A 21,913-nucleotide genomic window follows, 5' to 3' on the forward strand; every position below is an offset into this window, starting at 1 on the left:
CCATAATTCCTTTGATGACCGAGTAAGCTTGGTGGAAACTTCCCTTTGGAGACTGAGTGAAGCTCAGTTAATACTAACTTCCTCATTTCTTTCATTGATCGAGTGAGCTTAGTGATCAGTTTCTTTCATCTTTCCTTTGTTTGACCGAGTTAGCTCAGTTGACACTGTCTTCCACATTTCTTTTGATGACCGAGTGAACTCAGTTGACACTGTAGATTACATTTTAGACTGTCTGAGCTTGGTGAATTTGAGACTAATGACTAATATGACATTTGTGTGATATCAAGGACAACATTATCCAACACAAGATTATGTAGAAAGATCATACTTATGATTTGGCAAAGCTATAGTTGCAGCAAATCATTGAAAGCCTAGGAGCAATAAGGAGATCTAAAACTGCTCAATGCAAGTTTTGTTCCATATTGATATGCATATTATTTTATGTTCAAAATTAGCTCCCCTCTTTTGGAAAGGTAGGATGGAAGACCAATAGGTCTATGGTAGTACAAATAAATGAATATATTGAAAAAATGGGAGACAATTTTGAGTTTTTGATGACTAGTTATTTTTAGAATTTCAAGCAGCCAAAGAAACAGAGGTAGAGAATTCATGTTTCTTTGGTGGAGAAGTACTACAATGACATATGCTTCTTGGATGACATTGATTATACCTTTATCTAGGCTATAGTACCCAGAGTGAGATGGCTAAGGCCTTTGGGTTATGAAATCAACATAGATGAGGCATCAGCTACCATCACTGCACTACTTGTAGAGGAAGTTGACAAGTTATCAAAAATCTTTGGTAACTTTGATGTTGTCAAATCCAAGGTTTAAATGGAGTTGAAAATTGCCTCAACTCTAAAGAAAAAGGATAAAATGGTAAGAAGATAAAAGCCAAATTTGGTTTGGGAGCTAAAGATGATGATGGTGATGAAGAAGAGGAAGAACAAGAGAAAGGTCAAGATCCTTTTGCACTAACCCAAGGTATGGGTGAAGATGAAAAAGAAGAAGGTGCCAAGGAGGAACAAGCCAAGGAAGCACCCAAAAAATAAGAAAAAAAGAAGACAAAGGCTAAGACATAGCCTACAGTTTAGCCAAGGGTAAGAAAATTGCAAAACCAAGCCCTGCAAAGCCTACTACTCTATCCACGAGAGAAACCACAAGGGCCACCACTCAAAAGGCTAAGGAGAAAATAAAAGAGAAGAAGAAAGATACTAAACAACAAGGTCTAGTATAGAAGAAATTAAGGAGAATATATGTTGCAAAACCTAAATCTGATGATAAAAGGACCACTTTAGAAGACACAAGTCAGTTCAGAGTGGTAAGTCATGCTCCCAAGTCTAATATTGAAAACATTTGTGATAATTTTAAGGATAATGTAGACTTAACTAGTTTGAAAAATATTGACTTTAATAAATTAAGTAAAGAAGATCAAAATAAGGTTGAGGAATCAGTGTATGCCATGATGGAAAAATTCAATAATACCCCTCTTGAATTTGACACTATAGTGCACAAATATTTATATTCAATTGTTGAGAATAAATGGCACTATTGCCTAAACATGGAGAAGGAAATAAGAGAGTCTACATTGGCATAAGTGATGCTAGAATTTTCAAAAGGGAAAATAACCAAGGCAAATAGAAAACATGTTAGAAAATTTGTACCCAAGTATGAAGCCTTTAGAATTTTGCAAAATAAGATTGAAGATGTTGTAAAGAAGCCCACTCAAATGTGGAAGTTGATATATGGCTTGACTACTATCAAGGAAGGTGAAGAATATTTCTTTAAGGGAAGAAACAATGGAGAAGATGAGGAGAATGACAAGGAAGGTGAAATTGAGAAAGAAAAGGAAGATGATATAGTAGAGGAGACACAAAAAAAAGGAGATGAAATGGAAATAGTTGAGGAGCAAAAAATAGATCAAATTGTGCAAGACATATAGTTGCTACTATTAAGCCATCCACATGACACAAAAATACTTACAAAGACAGTAAGAGTAAAAGATGTTCCTGACAAATTAGCTCAGAACATCAATCCATTAACTATAGAGGATCTAAATAAGATCCTTGACCAATCCACATTACAAGAAAAATTGTGTGATAATCCAGTGTTGGTCAGTGTGGATGTGTTATAGAAAGTAGTAGCTGATATAACCATGGATAAGGTGAATACACAATAATCACCTTTTGTAGACACCTAAATTTGATTACACCACTTTGGTAATCCTATTTAGTTATCTCTAAAGGCATCATTAATTAAATTCCTATTTAATTAATCCTTTTCCATCCTCTAGCTGATTAATTTAATTAATCATCTATAGTCCTATTTGATAAATCAAATAACCTATTATTTATCAATTAAATCATATTCTTCTATCTAATTTCAAAATCCTCATTTATTAAATAAATCTATTTGATAAATAAAAATCTCAAATCTAATAAGCCCCTAACTTATCCCTAAACCCTCTTTTTAGCCTAATCCACCCCATCCACTCATACTAACCAAGCTTAGCCACTAACTCACCCACCCTCATGAATGCCATCCACTTGCAAATCTCTAACATCCCTAATCTAATCCTAAACCCAAGCCTAATCCACCCCCTAATATTGTCACATTCCCTAATCAATCTTAAGACTTTCCTAGGTCAAGGAAAGTCAACAATCTCAACTCCCTCCAAAATATCCCAACCACCCAAGAATGAATGCTCTTACAAAAGCCATAAAGACTCTTACAAGCTCTTACAAGCCATAATGAAGGGTCTTTATGAAGATATTATCCCTTGAGCCTCCTTTTTTGACTCATCCATCCCCTTTCCTCCGTCCACTCACCCTATGACATGTGTCACTCCCTGATTGATGCTAAACAAGCACAATCAATGTGCTCCCCTTTGAGTGAATCCTAGCCCTCCTTAAGCTTTCATCTTTCCTTCCATCTTAACCCTCCATCCCTCAAGCCCTTAGCCTATAAATTGAATCCCCTCCCAAGCCATTTCATCATAACTTTTGAGCTAAAGTTATAATGTCATTTTAAGACCAAGTTTTATACCAATCTCATACATCCACACCAAAAATCCCAAAAATCTCCATTGAAGCTAGTTTGAAGCTTGAGCATACATTCCAAATCCTATCAAATAGACTCATCCCTAAATCAAGTGACCATCCTCATTGGGAGAGCCATTCCATGGCTCATATTCTCATTTGAGGGTTTCACTTTGTCGCTCATATATGTTATAGTTTTTATTCTAGTTAATGCTTTGTTCTCTTAAAAGATTAGTATTACTTGCTAACATATTTCTCATATACATTTTGGCACTCCCAGTGGGACTCCACTATGGGTCATTCATTCATCCATTTCACCCTATGTTTTGTTCTTATAAACTAACTATCTAATGTTTGTTGTTGTCTGAGTGGGTTGTAGGGTGTTTTTCTTGTTTTTGTACGTTAAAGAACACACTTGGGAAGAAGACATACCTTCAAAAATCTGAAAATAACCAAAAAAATTTAAAAAATTCTAGAAAACATCTGCATTTTTCATCTTTTTTCGCGCAGTGTCGTCTCTGCATTTTGGCGTATGCACCTGCAAACTGTCGTCTCGGTCAGCTACTCTGTCGTCTCCGCAACCAAACCAATGTCTCTGCAGTTTGGCATCTCTGCCTAGTTTTCTGCTGTCGGTGCTGCCACTAGACTGTCGTCTACGCATTTTCTACCGTCATCTTCGCAGATCAACATTTGTGCCTACAAACTGTCGTCTCTGCAACCTAAACTATCATCTCTGCCATCGCTAACCTAGACTTTCGTCTCCGCAAATCAGCATCTCCACAAATTAGCGTCTCCGCTTATCTCCTATTTTTTTTGTGCCACAAAACTGATCTGTCATCTCCGCTTCTTTCTCTATTGTCTTCGCAATTTGGTGTCTTTGCAAATCAGCGTCTTCGAATTTTGGCATCTCCACCTATTGAACTATCGTTTCTGCCTGTTTATGTTGTATTTCTGCTTTAAAATCTTTATTTCTGCACTTTTATGCATAGGATTTAGACCATTCTAAGCATTTTTCCGTGTAGGAAAAATAACAAAAAAAGTTAAAAGAAAATTTCCCATAGTTAAGCTTTCCTTTTCGAAGATTTTGGGTGACTAATCAATTTTCTTTTTTTTTCTTATTGTAGGTTGGAGCAACTAACTTAATCATGTTTTTTTAGGTTATTTGTGGAATGAACTTGCATGTTTAAACATGTTTTTCCTTTGAATGTATGTTGCTCAAAACACACTATTGAATGCCATGGATTAAAAATCAATTTTTCTTGAATGCATGATTAAAACAAACAAACTCAATCTTGAATGCAAAGGATCAATTAACCATTGCAATATCTCACACTTCAATTTTGAGCATAAAAAAAATCCACATTTTAGAAATCTTCTAAGTTATAACAACTAATAAAGATGCTTTGAGTGAGTTTGTAGTTGGACTCACCATCTTTAATCACCCATCAATTTAACCATTGGTTACAATCTCAGCGCCATCTATGGGAATGGGTCTACCTAAGAAGGTGTTAAGTGCTCCACGCAAATCAAACTCCACTCACTTGGGTCTTTAGTGGTTTTTCTAAGTTAGAAAATCTCTTGAATGCACATTAGGTTTGCTAACATTCATTTGAGCACTAAAATTGAACAACCAATTGACGTGGAGGGCCTCTGGGCATGCTCTTGGAAATCAAGTTTCATAGATCTTTGTTTTGGGCTTAAAAAAAACTCACACTCCATCTTGAATGCCTAACAATCAATGAACATCACATGGTTTTGACACATTTTCAATGATGCTCGCATTTCTTATGTTAACGATCTCTCGACTTCCATTATGTTGATGACGCTATCAAGTTGGAATGAACATTGTATGCCCTAATAATGAGTGTCTTTAGTCATAGCTTACAAAATCTAAATCATCAATTGGAATGAATGTGTGTCTTTTAAAACATAAGATCATGTATGTGATCTTGTTTTACACTTTTTAGGAGGCCTGCTTGGGGATTCCATCACCCCTTGGACGACCTCAACTCCAGCATTCCGGCAGAGTATAAAGATTGGGAGGTGAATCCAAAGACACCTCTCTTGAAATCAAGATTTTGTCACTCGAGCTAAGCCTCAATGAACTTTATACCCTTGATAAGTGAAAGAGGAGAAGTGGGTTACTGCTCCTCTCGGCTATGTGACATTGTTTTGATTTCATCTATGGATATGGCCCTCACGTACCTTGCGTATATTGAGGACTCCCTAGCTAAACAAAATTTCATCCTTGTAGAAAGCTTCCTAGGATTTTGATGTGTTTGATGTGCTTGCTCCAAAATTTTGTCTGCTTGTTTGTTCATAGCTTTTGAAAAAATGTTTGCCAACTTTGATCAAAATCCTAGAAAAGCAAAAATCTCTTAGTTCAAGGCATACTTAGCGTAGTCACTGCCTCATCATAAAATCATCCAAGCTCCCCCGCTGCAACCGAGTCTATCTAGTTCTTTTCTTTAGAACAATCCCAAATCCAAAGTCCATCCAAGTCATTCCCCTCAGCTAGCTAGAAACCCAGTCCAGAATCACACCCAAGCCTTTAAAGAGTTTTTGTCACTTTGCTAGAATTTGCTATCCAATCAATCCTACCAATCAACCAATCTCACCAAGGTTATCCCTCTGACAAAGCATTGTTTAGGGTAATCCAGCTTTGTCACTTGTATCCCTCATCACCTTGAGCTAAGGGTTGAGATCCACAAGTGGTCAATCTCATGTCATGCCCATAAGATCATTAGTCTATCCTTAAGTTGACACAATCTCCACCAATATAGCGCATAGGAAAGCACAACTCTCACTTTTTTACAGCATGTCCTTGAAGTCTTCCATCCACAGGAAAACCAAAAATCTCTAGCTAATCCTCCTTAGGTCTGTCATATAGCTTTGACTCTCCCTAGGAAATCCTTCATCATCCAATCCAAAATTTGCGCTTAATCCACATCCAATGATGAGCTTCCATGTTCATCCATATGCAAGACCCCATCCCCATCCGACTCATCATCAAAACATGAAATCTCAAACCTATCATGATGTGTTTGGTCGTATTGTCCTTGCTCCGGCCACCTCCTATTCCAATGATGATGAAAATCTTGTTGACTATGATGGGTTTATTGAAAGCCTTAGAAACATTCCCCCAAGTATCCCCCAAAATCCATGCATTCCTCCAAACTATCTAGTCATGCCATCTGATATCCCAGCTTCTCCTCCATCACCCAATCAACCAAGCTTCCAATCTTCCACCCTCATCACACTAGCTATTCTTGTCAATACACCTCCACCTCCAACACACGAGTCTCCAAGGAATCTCCTAGAGGAAATACAAGAAAAGCCACCTCCAGTAGTCGATGAGCCATGTCATCTAATCTAACCATGTGAAGTAGTCAGTGATGAAGCTTCCCCATCTATAATATCACCTCCATCTCCCATAGCTATCATCCCCATACCATTTATCAAATTGCTTAAAATCCTTCCACTTCCCGCAAGCATCAAAATCCCAACACCTATCAAATCCCTCCAAATCCTATCCACATCCCCTCCAAGCATTTCCCAAATCTGCCGTAATGACCCTTATGCATCCATCTTCTACTCACCCATCTCCACTACCAAATCTCCCATCTATCCATCCATTGCCTTTGAAGAATCCATCCCGTCACCTCCTATCACACCATCCACTCCAAACCAATCCTATCAAGATCCTTCCCAAAAACATGTTGACATCCCCCAAAGAATAAATGAAGATATCATCGTATCATGTCTTCCATCCATAGTGTAGTCACCATCCCCTCCATCTCCAAAAACTCAAGCCATACTTCCTCTACTGAAGGATGTCTTTTCCTCCCATCAGTTAAATCTAGATCCTATCCTACCATCTCCTCCACTCCATGCTTCGATCTTACCACCTATCCAAGCTATTCCACCATCTATAATCTACCCTCTTCGTTCACTTACTTTCATCCATGGTTGCCTTCTCTCAGCAGAAGAATTAAGAATAGTATCTCCCCATTGCAGTACATCTAATAAAGCACTTCCACCATTTTTCGCAAGCAAAAATTATCCTCATCTCATTCAAATGCTCAATTGATGGCATTATCAAGGTCAAGGTTTAGGACCACAAGAACACGGAATCAGAAAGCCTATTATTGCACAAAAGAATCCAGGATTTCATGGTCTTGGCTATGTCTCCAAAGGCTCACCATCTAAAGGTGTTGGTACACCACACCCCCAAACCAAGCCTATCTCCAAGCCCACCATGCCAGCCTCCCATCACTCCTTCAAGAAATATTATGTCATCCCCCCTCCACCATATTTGCCACCCAAAACAACCTACCATATCTCCCCTTCATTTGCTAAATCCATTTTGGGTCCCTATGTCCCAAAATCTACCATCCTCCATCCTCCTATCAGCCATCATTCAAATCCTATTCCCTCCATTCCTATGCAATATCAACAAAGGCACATATCAGGGCACATCATCCATCATCATCCCCCTACATGCTCTTCCATATCCTCTCCATCTCACAAAGCTTCTCCTAACCATCTTCCCAAAGCTTACCACAACCATGTGAATGCCAACATCAAAATGCATGAAGCTAAAAATCCACATCCTAGGCAATCATATGTCTATTCTAAAAGACATACTCCAAAAAGGCAAAATCCAATCAAAGAATGCAAAATAATGCAAAAGCCTATGAAAAGAAAATCCAAAACCATGTGGATCCTAAAGAAAAAAGTTGAAACCCAATGCATAATAGCATCCACCATTGCTAATCCCCCATCTAGTGACTCGTGTTCCCCATCTCCTAACTCCATCTTGGGTGCCTATATCCCCAAGCATGCTTCCACAAATCCACCATCAAGCCCACACCTACCATCTATCCCCCATATGCTCTTTTCACACCTGTCCCAACATGTGCCAATGTTGATCTTGCAAGCATCCCCATCTCATGGTCCTTTCCAGACTTTTCATCCCTCCATCTCCTACCATCAATCCCTTCTAATCCGATCTATTGCATAATGATGCAGAGCCACACCTTGAAAAACTTAGGAGGAATCAATCACTCAATTGAGTTTCTTCAAGGGGCATCTACAACCTTCAGGATCACACACTAAAATCAGATTCAAAACAAAACTTTGAAAATAAAATCCTCCAAAATATCTTCTTGCTGCCTTTGGATAGACCTGCACTCAGACATGAATAACTTCTAAACCAGATAAAATTTACTCAATCCAACCATTGATATTTTGTATAACTAGATGTTCAAACAACCTATGAAAATTTGAGAGAAATCCAATGGTTCAAACTTGAGATATCGACCCCACATCAGAGTACATTTTTCTGCAAAACATTGCTTCTTGCTGTCTCTAGATAGACCGGCACTCAAACATGAATAACTTTTGAACCAGATCAAAACTCTTTGATCCCTCTAGTGAAGCTGGGCGTAATTAGGCCTATAATAACATATCCAAAGCTCATGAAAATCCAACGGTGCATTTGGGAGATATTACCCACGCACTGAGACTAATTTCTGCAAACATACTGAATTCGACCCAAAACTAACACTTGTCTCTTCCCCTTTCTTCCTCTCTATAAATTGACTCCCTATATAAGGAATATGAAACATCCCTATCCAAGAATAGGAGACTGTTTCAAAAATTATGAATATTCCTGCTGCCAACTATCTGTCAGTTTTCAGGATATGATTGGATTCTTAAATCATTGCACACTACTAACTCCACTAAAACAAACACACATGGTCCTAAGTGGCTATAATTGGAGAGTTTATCATTTCAATCCTCCATTTATGCCACCACATCATAGGACATTATTACAACATTTAAATTTAAAACACACACAAAACCTAAAACATTACTTATCATATTTTTCGCTCTGCTACTGCAACACATAAATCACACATCCGGTGTACCAACAGCTAGCAACAAAATTACACATTCCAATAGCCAGTGAAAAATTCACAAAAAGCCAAAAATAGCTGAAGAAAACCAAAATCATTCTAGCTAAGTCCAAAGTCAAAAAGTCAAAAAAAAAAGGAAAAATAAAGCGTCCACTGGTGAAAACTTGGCAATTCAAGTGCCTTGGACAAGTACCATGATAAAAACTTGGCAAACAAGCATCATGCATAATCCCACCATCCCCAACTTAGCCTGTCACCCTCATGCTTTTGGTCATCTCTTGACATCCAGCTCCACCTTCCAATTTATCCACCTATCTTTCATCCTCCACCCTCTAGCTTCCATCTCACACCATCCACTTATCTGCTGCAGCTTCAGCCAACCATCACATCTATCATCCATCTCCCTAGTGCCTTTAGCTTTTCCATCCTAGCTTCAATCCTATCACATCCATCATAAGAGCTCCTTTCACATGTCATCTTCTAACTTGGGGCATTGTATTCCTTGGAGATCTTGTCTTGTCCATCCTCCCTTGTCATTGGTATCTAGCTCTAGGCTATCCTCATGCAAACCCAATGTCATCTCTTTATATCCATCATAATCCTAGCTATCTACGATCCTATCCAGCTATCTCATCCTACTCCTCTAGCTATCCTTGGTCACAAAATCTCTCATCATCATTGGGATGCATCCTCACCAAATCCATATCTTCTACTATCACCCCATCCTTAGCTTTCACATCTTGCGCAACATCAAACCATCCCGCTATCCTATCATCCTGAGCTTTTGCCTAATTGTAACTATCTTGGTTAGCTTCAGCTTGTAAATATCTTTGTCAGTCAACTTGTACATCCTCTTAATCTTAGTACCTTTGTATCTATCCAGCATTCATGTTAGTTCCTCCTTGATCAACATCTTGCACACATCGCACAACCCTTAGTTAGCTATTCCAACGCATCCTTTAGCTAGATCTCCTATCACCAAAGTGTTATCGTTCTTAGTTTAGCTTGCTAGACGCATCACTCATCTAGATCCATTAGCTTAGGTGCTCTCCAATAGATCCTTGCAAGATATAGCTTTCCTCATGTCTGATCTTGGTCCGTTAGTACCTCGTCCTACCCATCTTGTTGGCAAATGGTTCTCTTTTAGATTTTCACTTTCTTTTGATTTGGAATCTTTTGGTTTTGGTTCTTGAAGTATCTTTTCCAAGAAATCTCCTTGTTCCCTCCTTAAGGTTGCCACAATCTTCCTTATCATGGTATACTGTGAATGGGACAATCTGAGCGTAAGGTCTTGATCATGTCTTTTTCTTGTTTTCTTTTCTGCTTGTGGGTTACCTAGTGTCGTTTCTACACTGCTTCCTCTGGGATTCATGTGTGATGCTGAGGCAATCATCGCATGTTTTTTTTGAGTCAGTTCATCAGTCTTCTGGACGGTTGGTGAAAAGGCCTTGATGTTCTTGGTAACCTTGGCAATTAACCAACAGTCCTATAGCAAATCTAGTGCTCAACTACATGGTGGTACTTCTCTTTGGCGTATCCTCTTGCTCAAAAAGCTTCAATGGATTCCCTTCCTCTCCATTATCCCCCATCCATATCTAGCACCTACCCTAGCTTATGCATCAGTATCTCTTTGAATCACTCCTCGCGCTTAGCTTTAGGGATCCACAATCCTAGTCTTAGGGATCCGCCAATCCAATCAATCCACCAAGCCTCATCTTTCGAGATCCACAATCCTAGTCCTAGGGATCTCCAAAACCCATCTTTTTATCCAATTTGACTCTTTGAAATCCTGTTGCATCAGCTTTATAATCCCCTCATCCATCTCCCTATCATGGATTCCTTTTATAGCACTCCACTCCTTCATCCTCCCCCCCAATACTGAAAGTCTTAAGCTTGTTTCCTCTTGTGCATCTGATAGCCCTTTATCATTCTCCTGTAGTGAGTGTTTGAGCTAATTCAGCCCCTTTTCTTAGCCAATCTCAGTCTCCTTGCTTATCTTTGATTCTTTTATTTTTCAAGAAGCTGTCGAGCCTCATTTCTCTCTCTATCGCCTTCTTGAGGGGGCATCATCTAAGTCTAGTCTCTCCTCTTCTTATCCGAGACTGGGGCAACCTTGTTGCTAAAACATCTTTCTCGTGTCTTCTTCATTCGAACTTCTTTGAAATAGTGTTGTCTCAACACTATATCAAAGAGGGGCAAAATGTAGACACCTGAATTTGATTACACCACTTTGGTAATCCTATTTAGTTATCTCTAAAGGCATCATTAATTAAATTTCTATTTAATTAATCCTTTTCCATCCTCTAGCTGATTAATTTAAATAATCATCTATAGTCCTAATTGATAAATCAAATAACCTATTATTTATCAATTAAATCCTATTCTTCTATCTAATTCCAAAATCCTCATTTATTAAATAAATCTATTTGATAAATAAAACCCTCAAATCTAATAAGCCCCTAACTTATCCCTAAACCCTCTTTTTAGCCTAATCCACCCCATCCACCCATACTAACCAAGCTTAGCCACTAACTCACCCACCCTCATGAATGCCATCCACTTGAAAATCTCTAACATCCCTAATCTAATCCTAAACCCAAGCCTAATCCACCACCTAATGTTGTCACATTCCCTAAGCAAGCTTAAGACTTTCCTAAGCCAAGGAAAGTCAACAATCTCAACTCCCTCCAAAATATCCCAACCACCCAACAATGAATGCTCTTTAAAAAGCCATAAATACTCTTACAAGCTCTTACAAGTCATAATGAAGGGTCTTTATGAAGATATTATCCCTTGAGCCTCCTTTGTTGACTCATCCATCCCCTTTCATCCATCCACTCACCCTGTGACATGTGTCACTCCTTGATTGGTGCTAAACAAGCACAATCCATGTGTTCCCCTTTGAGTGCATCCTAGCCCTCCTTAAGCTTTCATCTTTCCTTCCATCTTAACCCTCCATCCCTCAAGCCCTTAGCCTATAAATTGAATCCCCTCCCAAGCCATTTCATCACAACTTTTGAGCTAAAGTTATAATGCCATTTTAAGACCAAGTTTTATACCAATCTCATACATCCACACCAAAAATCCCAAAAATCTCCATTGAAGCTAGTTTGAAGCTTGAGCATACATCCCAAATCCTATCAAATAGACTCATCCCTAAATCAAGTGACCATCCTCATTGGGAGATCCATTCCATGGCTCATATTCTCATTTGAGGGTTTCACTTTGTCTCTCATATATGTTATAGTTTTTATGCTAGTTAATGCTTTGTTCTCTTAATAGATTAGTATTACTTGCTAACATATTTCTCATATACAACTTCTACCATCCCTATAGCTACTACTAGTCAACCTCTAGTGCAAACATCAGAGGAGACATCAGGAAAGGTTGACAACATAACCAATTTTTTTATGATTGAACAATAGACTAAGACTATAGAGGAGCCCATAAAGGAAAAAATAGGACAAACATAGGTATCTGTACCTACGACACAAACACAAGGTGCACCATAACTAATTGTGATTGATCAAGGAAGGTCAGAAGAAGACAAGGACATTCCAAAGGAAAAGGAGAAGGAAGCCATTCAAACATTGACTAGTTTACCAACAACTAACACTCCTACCAAAGTCCTTCAAAAGATGAGCATTGATGCAATGCCACTTCAAATTTTAGCACTAGGCTTGAGCTCCACAAAGGTTACAAGGGTACTTCACTATGGAGGCCCAACATTAGATGAGGAAATAATTATACCAAAATATAACTATGTAACCATGAACCTTGAATAGATCAATGAGATGCAAGAGGCATTAGAAAGGAAGAAGAATTCAGAAATACTCAAAAAGGAGTATAAGCAAAGGAAAGCACTACATGAGATCAAAGACATATTTTTGGATGCATTCAACTTGTAAACACTTAATGAAACCAAGCCAATATTGAAACAATTGTTAGAAATTGTTGAACAGGTGACAAATGAAGACCAGGAAACCAATACAAAACTCATGGAATGGTCTGAAAAGAAGTTTCAAGGAAAATTAAATGAGAATATATTTAGTGGAATAACACTATCAAAGTGTAACTGGCTACAAAGATAGAAAAAGTGAAGAAGGTACTTGAGAATATATTCTCACTGTACATCAAATTGTGTGATCCCACACTCTTCACATAATAAATGAGCCAAAGGATTATGAGTTCTGAGAGAAACTTGAAAATATTTGATATGCAATTACCACAAAATCTAGCTCAAAGTGAGAAGCACTTTCATTCCATGTTTCACACACAAAAGGAACTAGTTGTATTAACAACAAAAGAGGCTAATACAAGAACCAAGCTAGTCCAGATTCAAGCCTCCCTAACCCCTCACATGGAGACACTACAAAAAGAACTAGCCTATGCTGAAATAGTACTCAAGAAAGATCCTAATATTTCAACATTGGATGGTTTAGTTCACCTTGCAGTAGAGACAACCATCCAAATCAAATCACTAGATGTTGCAATAGAAACTGGGATGTTGCTCTCAAGATTATAATGAAAGTAAATAAGAACTTCTTTGATAAATACACACTTAGTGTATAGACCCTTTGACATCAATTTCAAAAAGGGGGAGAAATATTAAGGGAGAGATATATTCAAGGGGGAGACATGTAAAAGGGGGATAAATAGAAAGAAAGTAGAAACAAGGCATATCAGAACATATCAGACAAAGAGTAGATTAGCAAGAGGAAAATCTACTTAGAAAGATTTTGGATAACTTAGAGGGAGTCACAAACATTTTGAGGTATATAGTTCATTACAAAATTTTGAACAAATTTGAAGTTTTGTATATATGTCAAATTGGATGTATATTATACTCGAGGAGATCATATTCATCATGTATAGTTAAGTGTTTTTTCCACTCATGTCCAAGGGGGCAATTGTTGATCTCAAATTGGTTTTGACAATTGAGTGTCAACACACTTAAGCTTTTTACTGAGTTCATGCCGAGCTAGTAACATATGCTGAGTATAATGTGTATAGATGTCAAGTTGCGATGAGTGTCAAGTCACTCATGTGCCAAGTAAATCAAGTGTCAAGTAAATAGTAAATGTTTTGTGGTTCAAGTGCAAGTGAATAGTAGATGCCAAACAAGTTCAAGTGTTGAGCTAGATACAATTATAGTATGTGCCAAGCATCAGTATTAATAAGTGTCAAGTAACACAAAATTTACTTGGTTGTTTTTTATAGCACAAACAACTATGTAAACCTTTTTTGAGCCAACATATGGATATATCTTGAAGCTTTGAAGATAAGATTGAATCTATTTGGATTCCCTATGTGATCAACATGCAACTAGTCAAAAAAATGGAAGGAATTAAGTGGGAAAAATGGATTAATCTCAATCATAGATTCATACCTAATACTAAGCCACCAAATACTTTTAAAAGGGAGACGAAGCTCCATAATTCAGCATGAGAGAGAGAGCATAGAGAATGCATGCAAGAATGTGATGCTAGTGAAGATTTGAAGGAAGTGAAAAGGGGTGAATTGATTAGTATAAATTCAAGGTGACTTAGAAGAAGGAAAAAATTGCAGAATAAGTTAATAGAATAGAGGATCAAGGACACAACAATTTCATATCAGATTAGAAAGGATCAAGATGGATTGAATTGAGATTTGAAATCAGCAATATCATATGGTAAGTGTATCAAATGAAACATTCTACTGTACTTTCTAACAACTGTATCAATAGGATGAAATCCTTTGTATTATGGTTGACTTAATAGTCATTGTGAAATCCTTTAATAGAGTAACATTCCAAGTGAGTGTTCTAAAGTCCTTTAGCTAGGCACACTTTTAATGGGGTGTTAAAATCCTTTAACAAGGTGGGATCTAACAATACTTTGTAAGCCTTTAATAAGGCAGGCCTTTCACATGACAGATCATGAGAATGGTCAAATTTTGTAACCTTAATAGGTAAACTTTATTTTTGTGGTAGTGAATAATTGTGGGTGTCATCCCCATCCTAGTTTTACCTTCTCATTGGAGGGTTTCTGGGTAATCATATATGGTGTCAAGTTTTTATGTGGATGCATTTACTTTACAAGTTATTTCAATATGTTTATGCATGCATTGTTTTAAAATTAAAAGTTTTATTGGTTAGATATTAGTACTTCTAATTCCCCCCCCCCCCCCCGCTCAAAGGTATACATTTCCCATTTGTATTTCCAACAATTTCTCCTGTTAGCAGACATGTGGTGTGAGAAACCTCTATCAATTATTTAGTTCTTGTGACTACTCTTTCTTCTATGTTAGAAAAAAAGTATATTTCATCCTCATTTTCATTATTGGTTGAGTCTTCATCATTTACACGCTCTTCAAAAATGTAGCATCCCTTCATTTCCTTTCCTTTTGAGTTTTTCTATATTTTTTCAGCCTTCTTCACATTCTCTTGAAATCTAGTAGTATTTTGTCCTACATTTTTTCAATTGAATCCTTTGAATGGAGGCTTACCTTTATACTTCTCTTTTCCTCTAATCATTCTCTTTACAAACATATTTTCTAGCTCTTCTTGTTTGTCTTCTTTGTAATAGGGATTTTTGAGATCTCTTATGTATCTAGATGTCCTTGTCTCATTCTTGCCTCTTTGACTTGAAATAGGTGCAACTAAGGCCTTGAATGTATTTTCAACCTTGGGTTGACTATTTTCATAGTTTCTTAGATCAAATATGATGAGCTTTCCTACTAAGGAATCAAAAGACACATCTAATTTGTCTATTGTTATAAGCTCTTGAATGGGTGACACACATATAGCATATTTAAGTAGAAAGGTTCTTAGTATCTTTCTTACACATTCATCTTCTTGTAGTGTGCCTCTAGCCACTCTAATGGCTAGTATCACATCTTTAACCCACTTGGCATAGGCCTTGATATCCCCTCCTCATATCCTCAAGTCATCAAACTTTCGTCTCATGCTTTTAGCTTTGGCCATTTGTGCATGTGTATCACCACCATAGACAATTTTGAGCTTTTCCCACATATCATATATTGTTTTTGGATCTTCTACATCTTTGTACTTAGATTAGGATAGAGTTTTGGCTAGAGCATCCATTTTGATTGTATGAGATTCTTTATCCTTTGTCTAGTCTGGACTAAGTTGGCTAGTAGGTTCCACATATTTTACCTCCACATGGGTCTAGTAAGAATCACCAAGAGTTCTTAGGTGTAGCTATATCTTTCTATATCATGAGCTATAGTTTTTCTTATAAAAATTTTGTGCTTCTCTTTTAAACATCTTAATCCTTTCCTCACATTGTTAAACTCTTTACTTTAGAGTATGTAGGCTTTGATGCTAGTTGTTCTTCCTACTAAAAAGTTAGTATACTCAAGGGGGGATGAATTGATATACTATCAATACTTCAAATTTTTCTCTTATCTCACTTTACATCAATCTTTAGGTTAGTGATAGCTAGAACTTAATTGGTAAGGATCAAACAGAAACAATAAACACATCAATCCCAACACAACACAATATTTATCTTGTGGAAACCTACCTAGGATAAATATTATGGTGTGTGATTCAATCATCACAAAGCTTGCACTCTTACGAAGTGCTCCCAAACAAGATGTTATCTCTATTAAAAGATTACAAAGACACTATCTGGTGCCACCTAGTTAATGAATTTGAATAAGTCCTATGATATTGTTGTCTTGTTAGTAGAAGTTTGGCTAAAGGACTTCAAAAAATAAGCTAATGTAGCAGCCTATTAGGGAATTTAGTAAAAAGAACCTATTGTGGTCCACCATAGATAAGATTTTATGTTTTGAATATTAGTAAAAAATAGAGTAATGATATAATGAAATAGCTACTACACTTATCTTGAGTAGACTTGTTTATTTCTCTTCTGATGTGTCAACGATTGTGCTTTTCCTTCTCTTGGCTTTGCAACTTCAAACATGATAACTTGTATACTTGGAACTAATCCCTCTTGCAAACATTTACTCTTTCCTTTTTTGGGATACCTAGTTTCTCCTCAATTCACCATCTTCTTGACTTGTGACTTCTCTCTATCACACTTTCTCACTTCGAGATTACACTTAGCTTGACTCTCTTGGATCTCTAGCTAATTAATCAAAAATCTAACCTTTTCTCTTTAGAATCTATTTCCTTTTATAGTCTCTTTTCTTTCACCTATAAAATCTTAATCTATGAATTCAAAATTTTAATTCGCAATTCTACTCCTATCTTGACTTCTTGTTGTTGGCATGCATCACTCTTGTTAGATGTAGCATTCTTGTACAAGAATTATGAATTTCTTATTTCTTAAATGAATTTCATTATTGAAAAGAATTCAAGTTTAAATTATTTTGAGTGTTCCTCAATATGAAAACTACTTCACCATTAAGTACAATTATTAGTGCACTTCTACCTACTTCATGGTGTGGCAGTCATGAGCACCATTCTTCATGATCCCCTTTCTAACATTTCCAATCCATGATATATGATTAATAGTCATTTTAATTTCATATCTTTTTTTACACCCTTCTACATATTCTTACTTTCCTTGAGACTATTATTCCAATGCTCTTTATTTTCCTTTCAATGACTAGTTTCTTTAGTTCTTTAGGGATATTAGTGAAGGCTTCTTCATATATGCCAAACCTCTTTTTATTTTTGTCTAAATATTTTGATATTAATTCATCTACACATCTTATTAAATAACTATCTTCTTCATTTCCCATAGGTGTAAGCCAATGTATTCTAGGTTCAATTGCCTACATGATGCATGTATCTCTGTCTACTACAAAAAATGTCATCTTTGTACTTTTCCACTATGTTAGTCAAAATCCTTTCTCACTTATGTATATTATCTTATAAATATTTGCAATAACCCACATAATATTGTTAAATTTTTCATCTAATTCCTTTATTGAATCACTTATTTGAGTGACTAATAATTTTTTCTCTGACTATGTAACTTTACATCTACTAAGGAATAAATTTTGAAAGTAGAAAAATATACATACTAGGAGTGCACCATATTTGAGTGGTTGCTTCTTTTCTCTCTTCATTCTCTCCATGTTCAACAAAAGTTGACTCCTAATCATTTCATATAGATCATATATCACATCTTCTTTTACAATCTAATATGCAACATGTATATCACTACTAGGCACATTGTTAACTTGAGAGAGAAGTGTGCTAGGTATACTCACAGTGACCCATATGTTCACTTAACATGAAAAGTATCAATATTTACTATAGCATAAAGAGTTCACTCCAACAAGCAAGGAGAAGAATGAACCTCACTAATTTATTCATATAAAAGGATTCAAGGCACACACGACCATCCAATACAAGATAGAGGCTCTTATAGTGGACACCCCATTTATGTGGATGCTTTAGATCATTAGAACCAAACCATTAAACATAAAGCAAAGAAAAGATCATGCCCCTAGTCCTCACTTCTCTTGTCAAAAGTGACATCATTGAGTGGTTAAAAGAGACATGATAAAGAAAAAACAAAACAAAGAAAGAAAAGTTCAACAAATTCAAAACAAGTTCATCAGTTTCAGTTTAGTTTCTATGTTATAAGATTGATGTCAAGTTTCAATGTTCAAAACATATATGAAAGAAATTTCTTCAGTAGTGTGACAATAGTAGATAGACACAATCAAAGAAAAATCTTCTGTAAGAAGAACCTTAGTAGGAAACTGTGTGACAACAGATAGATAGAGTTAGAACAACTGATGACTAATGTGAAAAAGATCTTCCATGAGAGGAATTTCAAAAGTGACACTAGTGATAGTAGGTAGGCATAGTAATAACAACTAGTTACTAATGCAAGAGATCTCTATTACATTGTAGGGTGTTTCCCCTGAGTTATGACAAGATTCAATCCATGGATATATGAGTGAAAGTAGGAAAGCAACTATACAAGAAGCTAGAAGATGCACTACAAGATATATCATTTGGAAAAAGAGGCACTTATTTACCAGGTTTCTTGGTAGAGATTATTATTTTTTAACTACCATGATGCCTATTTGCCAAGTTTTCATCAATGACACTTTTTTCATTTTTCAATTTTTTTGTATTTTTCCGTTTTTAATTTTTTTTTAATTTTTTAATTTTTCAATTTTTTTTGGTATTACCAAGGTGCCTATTGTTAGGTTTTCACCAAGATAATGATTTTTTTCAGGACTTTTTGCAATTTTAAGACTTTTTTTAGGACTTGTATATATATAGAGAGAGCTTTTGAAATCGGATCAACTGTAGAACTGCTTTAGATGGAGAGTGTTGATGGGCTCCTTGAGCACCTCTCCCTTGGCTATAGAAAGTTGGTAAGCACCAAATCTAAACACTGCAGTGACTATGTATGGACCAAGCTAGTTGGGTTTGAACTTCCCTTTTTGTACGTGTTGTTGTTAATTCTTAGGGTTTTCTATCAAAATGAGATCACCCAGGTGCAAGTCATGTGGCTTAACTTTCTTATTGTATCTTCTAGATATAAATTGCTAATAAGCTTGAAGATGATCACACACCACTTGTCAAAGTTCATCTAAGAATTTGAGCTCTTGAAGCTGAGATATTTTTTAGTCATCATCAATAAAGAGGCCCTTCATGGAGATTCTCAAAGTGGGAGTCTCGACCTCAATTGGAAGCATGACATCTGCTTTGTATACCAAAGTAAAGGGTGTTGTACCCATTGGAGTTTTGATACTAGTTCTGTAACCCCATAAATTTGGATTGATCTAAAGGTGCTAGTCCCTCCAAAATTTGTTAATTGTGCGATGCAAGATCTTAAGCATCACCTTGTTGGATGCTTTTTCTTGAATTACCCTAGGGCTAATAAATAGAAGACCAATGTTGCATGATTCTAAAATTTTTGCATAACTCCTTAAGATCCTTGTTTTTAGATTGTACTCCATTATTAGTAATGATGGAGGAAGGTACACCATACCTACATATGATGTGATTCATGATTAACAGAGCTACAATTTTTCATTTTCTATAGAGAGAGGGACTACTTCTACCCACTTAGTGAAGTAGTTTGTAGCTATAATGATGAACTTATGTCCATTTGAAGAAGATGCTTGAATTTGACCCACAAGATCAAAGGCCCATTTTTGGAATGGCCACAGTGTGAATCAATTTTCCATGGAGTTGGCATTGTTTACAAGACTTGGCTTATTTGATTGCCTCTTTCTCCATATTCAACCAATAGTAACTAGTTCTAATAAGCTTACAAGCTAGTGTCAAGCCATTAGAATGAGATTTGAAAATTCTCTCACGTACATCAATTAATGCACATTTGGACTTATCAAGTTCTAAACACTTAAGGAGTGTTTCATTGAGATCTCTCCTAAACAAGTCGTTAGCAATAATAACATACCATGAAGCATTGCAGATAAGGTGACATTTTTCATTTCGAGTTAGATTGTACAGGATGGTTTACTCATGCAAGTAAGAGTGTATATAGTGGTAGTGGGATGAGTCATGTCCTACAATAGAATAGACCATCCAAGATTTAGGGGAATTATAGGTAGGGTAGAGTAACATTTCCACTAGTAACTAGTGTTAGAGATCATTCTTTGGCATCTATAACATGGAAGCAAAAGTAGCCATTGCATCAGTCACTTTGTTATCTGCCCGAGGAATTTGATGAAAAGTGATATGAGCAAAGTATTTCTTCAGGTCATCCACCCTGTGTTTATAAGGTATCAATTTCTCATCCTTTTTCTGATACACATCATTGACTTGGTTGATTATGAGCTATAAATCACCAAAGATGTTTAATTCATCCACTCACTATTCAACTATAATCTTCATGTCATTAATCAGAGCCTCATATTTTGTGATATTGTTTATACAAGGAAATATAATCTTGTACGCCTTAGGTAGTGAATACCTCTGTGGTGTTATCAATAAGAGCCCAACACCATATTCCTATTGTGTGAAGGAATTGTCAAAGAACATCATCTAAGTTTGGTGTGTAGTCATTAGAATTGATTCATTAGGGAAATAAATGTTTAGTGGAAGAAGACTTTGCATTGGTGGTTGTGCTAACTAATCAGTGATCGTTTTTCCTTTGATAGTCTTTTATTCAACATACTGAATGTCAAAATTGCTTAGTATCATGACCCACTTAGCCAACCTTCTTGTTAGAGCTGCCTTGCTGAGTAAGTACTTCAGTGGATCAATTTTAGCAATTAGTCACATAGTATGAGCGAGCATATAGTGTCTCAACTTTTGGAAAGTAAAGCTAACTACCAAGCAAGCCTTCTTAATGATGCTATAATTCATTTCATAAGAAATCAATGTGCAACTCAGATAGTAGATAGCTCTTTCCTTGTTACCATTATCTTCCTAAGCTAGCAAAATACCAAGAGATGATTTTGTTATTAAGATGTACAAAATCAGAGGCTTCTTGTAGATAGGAGACATCAAGATTGGTAGATTAGAAAGGTATTGCTTTATCTATGTTAAGCTCTTATATTTCACACCTTTGTGTAGAGTCTTAGTAAAAGGTTGTGACCTATCCACCAGCTGTGAGATGAATCTATGAATGGATTGAAGTCTTCCTTATAAGCCCCTCATTTGACTAATATTATGGGGTGGAGGCATTTCCATGATTGCTTGGACTTTCTCTAAATCAACCTCGATTCCTTTTGCAGACACAATATAACTAAGTAATTTCCTAGATGTTAAATCAAATGCACTTTTCTTGGGATTAAGTCTCAAACTAAATTTCTCCATAAGATCTAGGATGGGTCTCGAATCTTGAAGGTGAGTGTTACATTTTATGCTCTTAACCAAGGTATTATCGACATAGTTCTCCATGGTGTTATGCATCATATTATGAAAGATCATAGTAACTGCCCTAGGATATGTAGCACCAACATTTTTTGGGCTAAACAACATCACATTCCAATAGAAGGTTCTCCATGCATAAGTAATAGTAGTCTTTTCCTAATCTTCTCT

Source organism: Cupressus sempervirens, chromosome 2, assembly GCF_028749045.1.
Source record: "Cupressus sempervirens isolate cs-2001-9-10 chromosome 2, ASM2874904v1, whole genome shotgun sequence".
Lineage (NCBI taxonomy): Eukaryota > Viridiplantae > Streptophyta > Pinopsida > Cupressales > Cupressaceae > Cupressus > Cupressus sempervirens.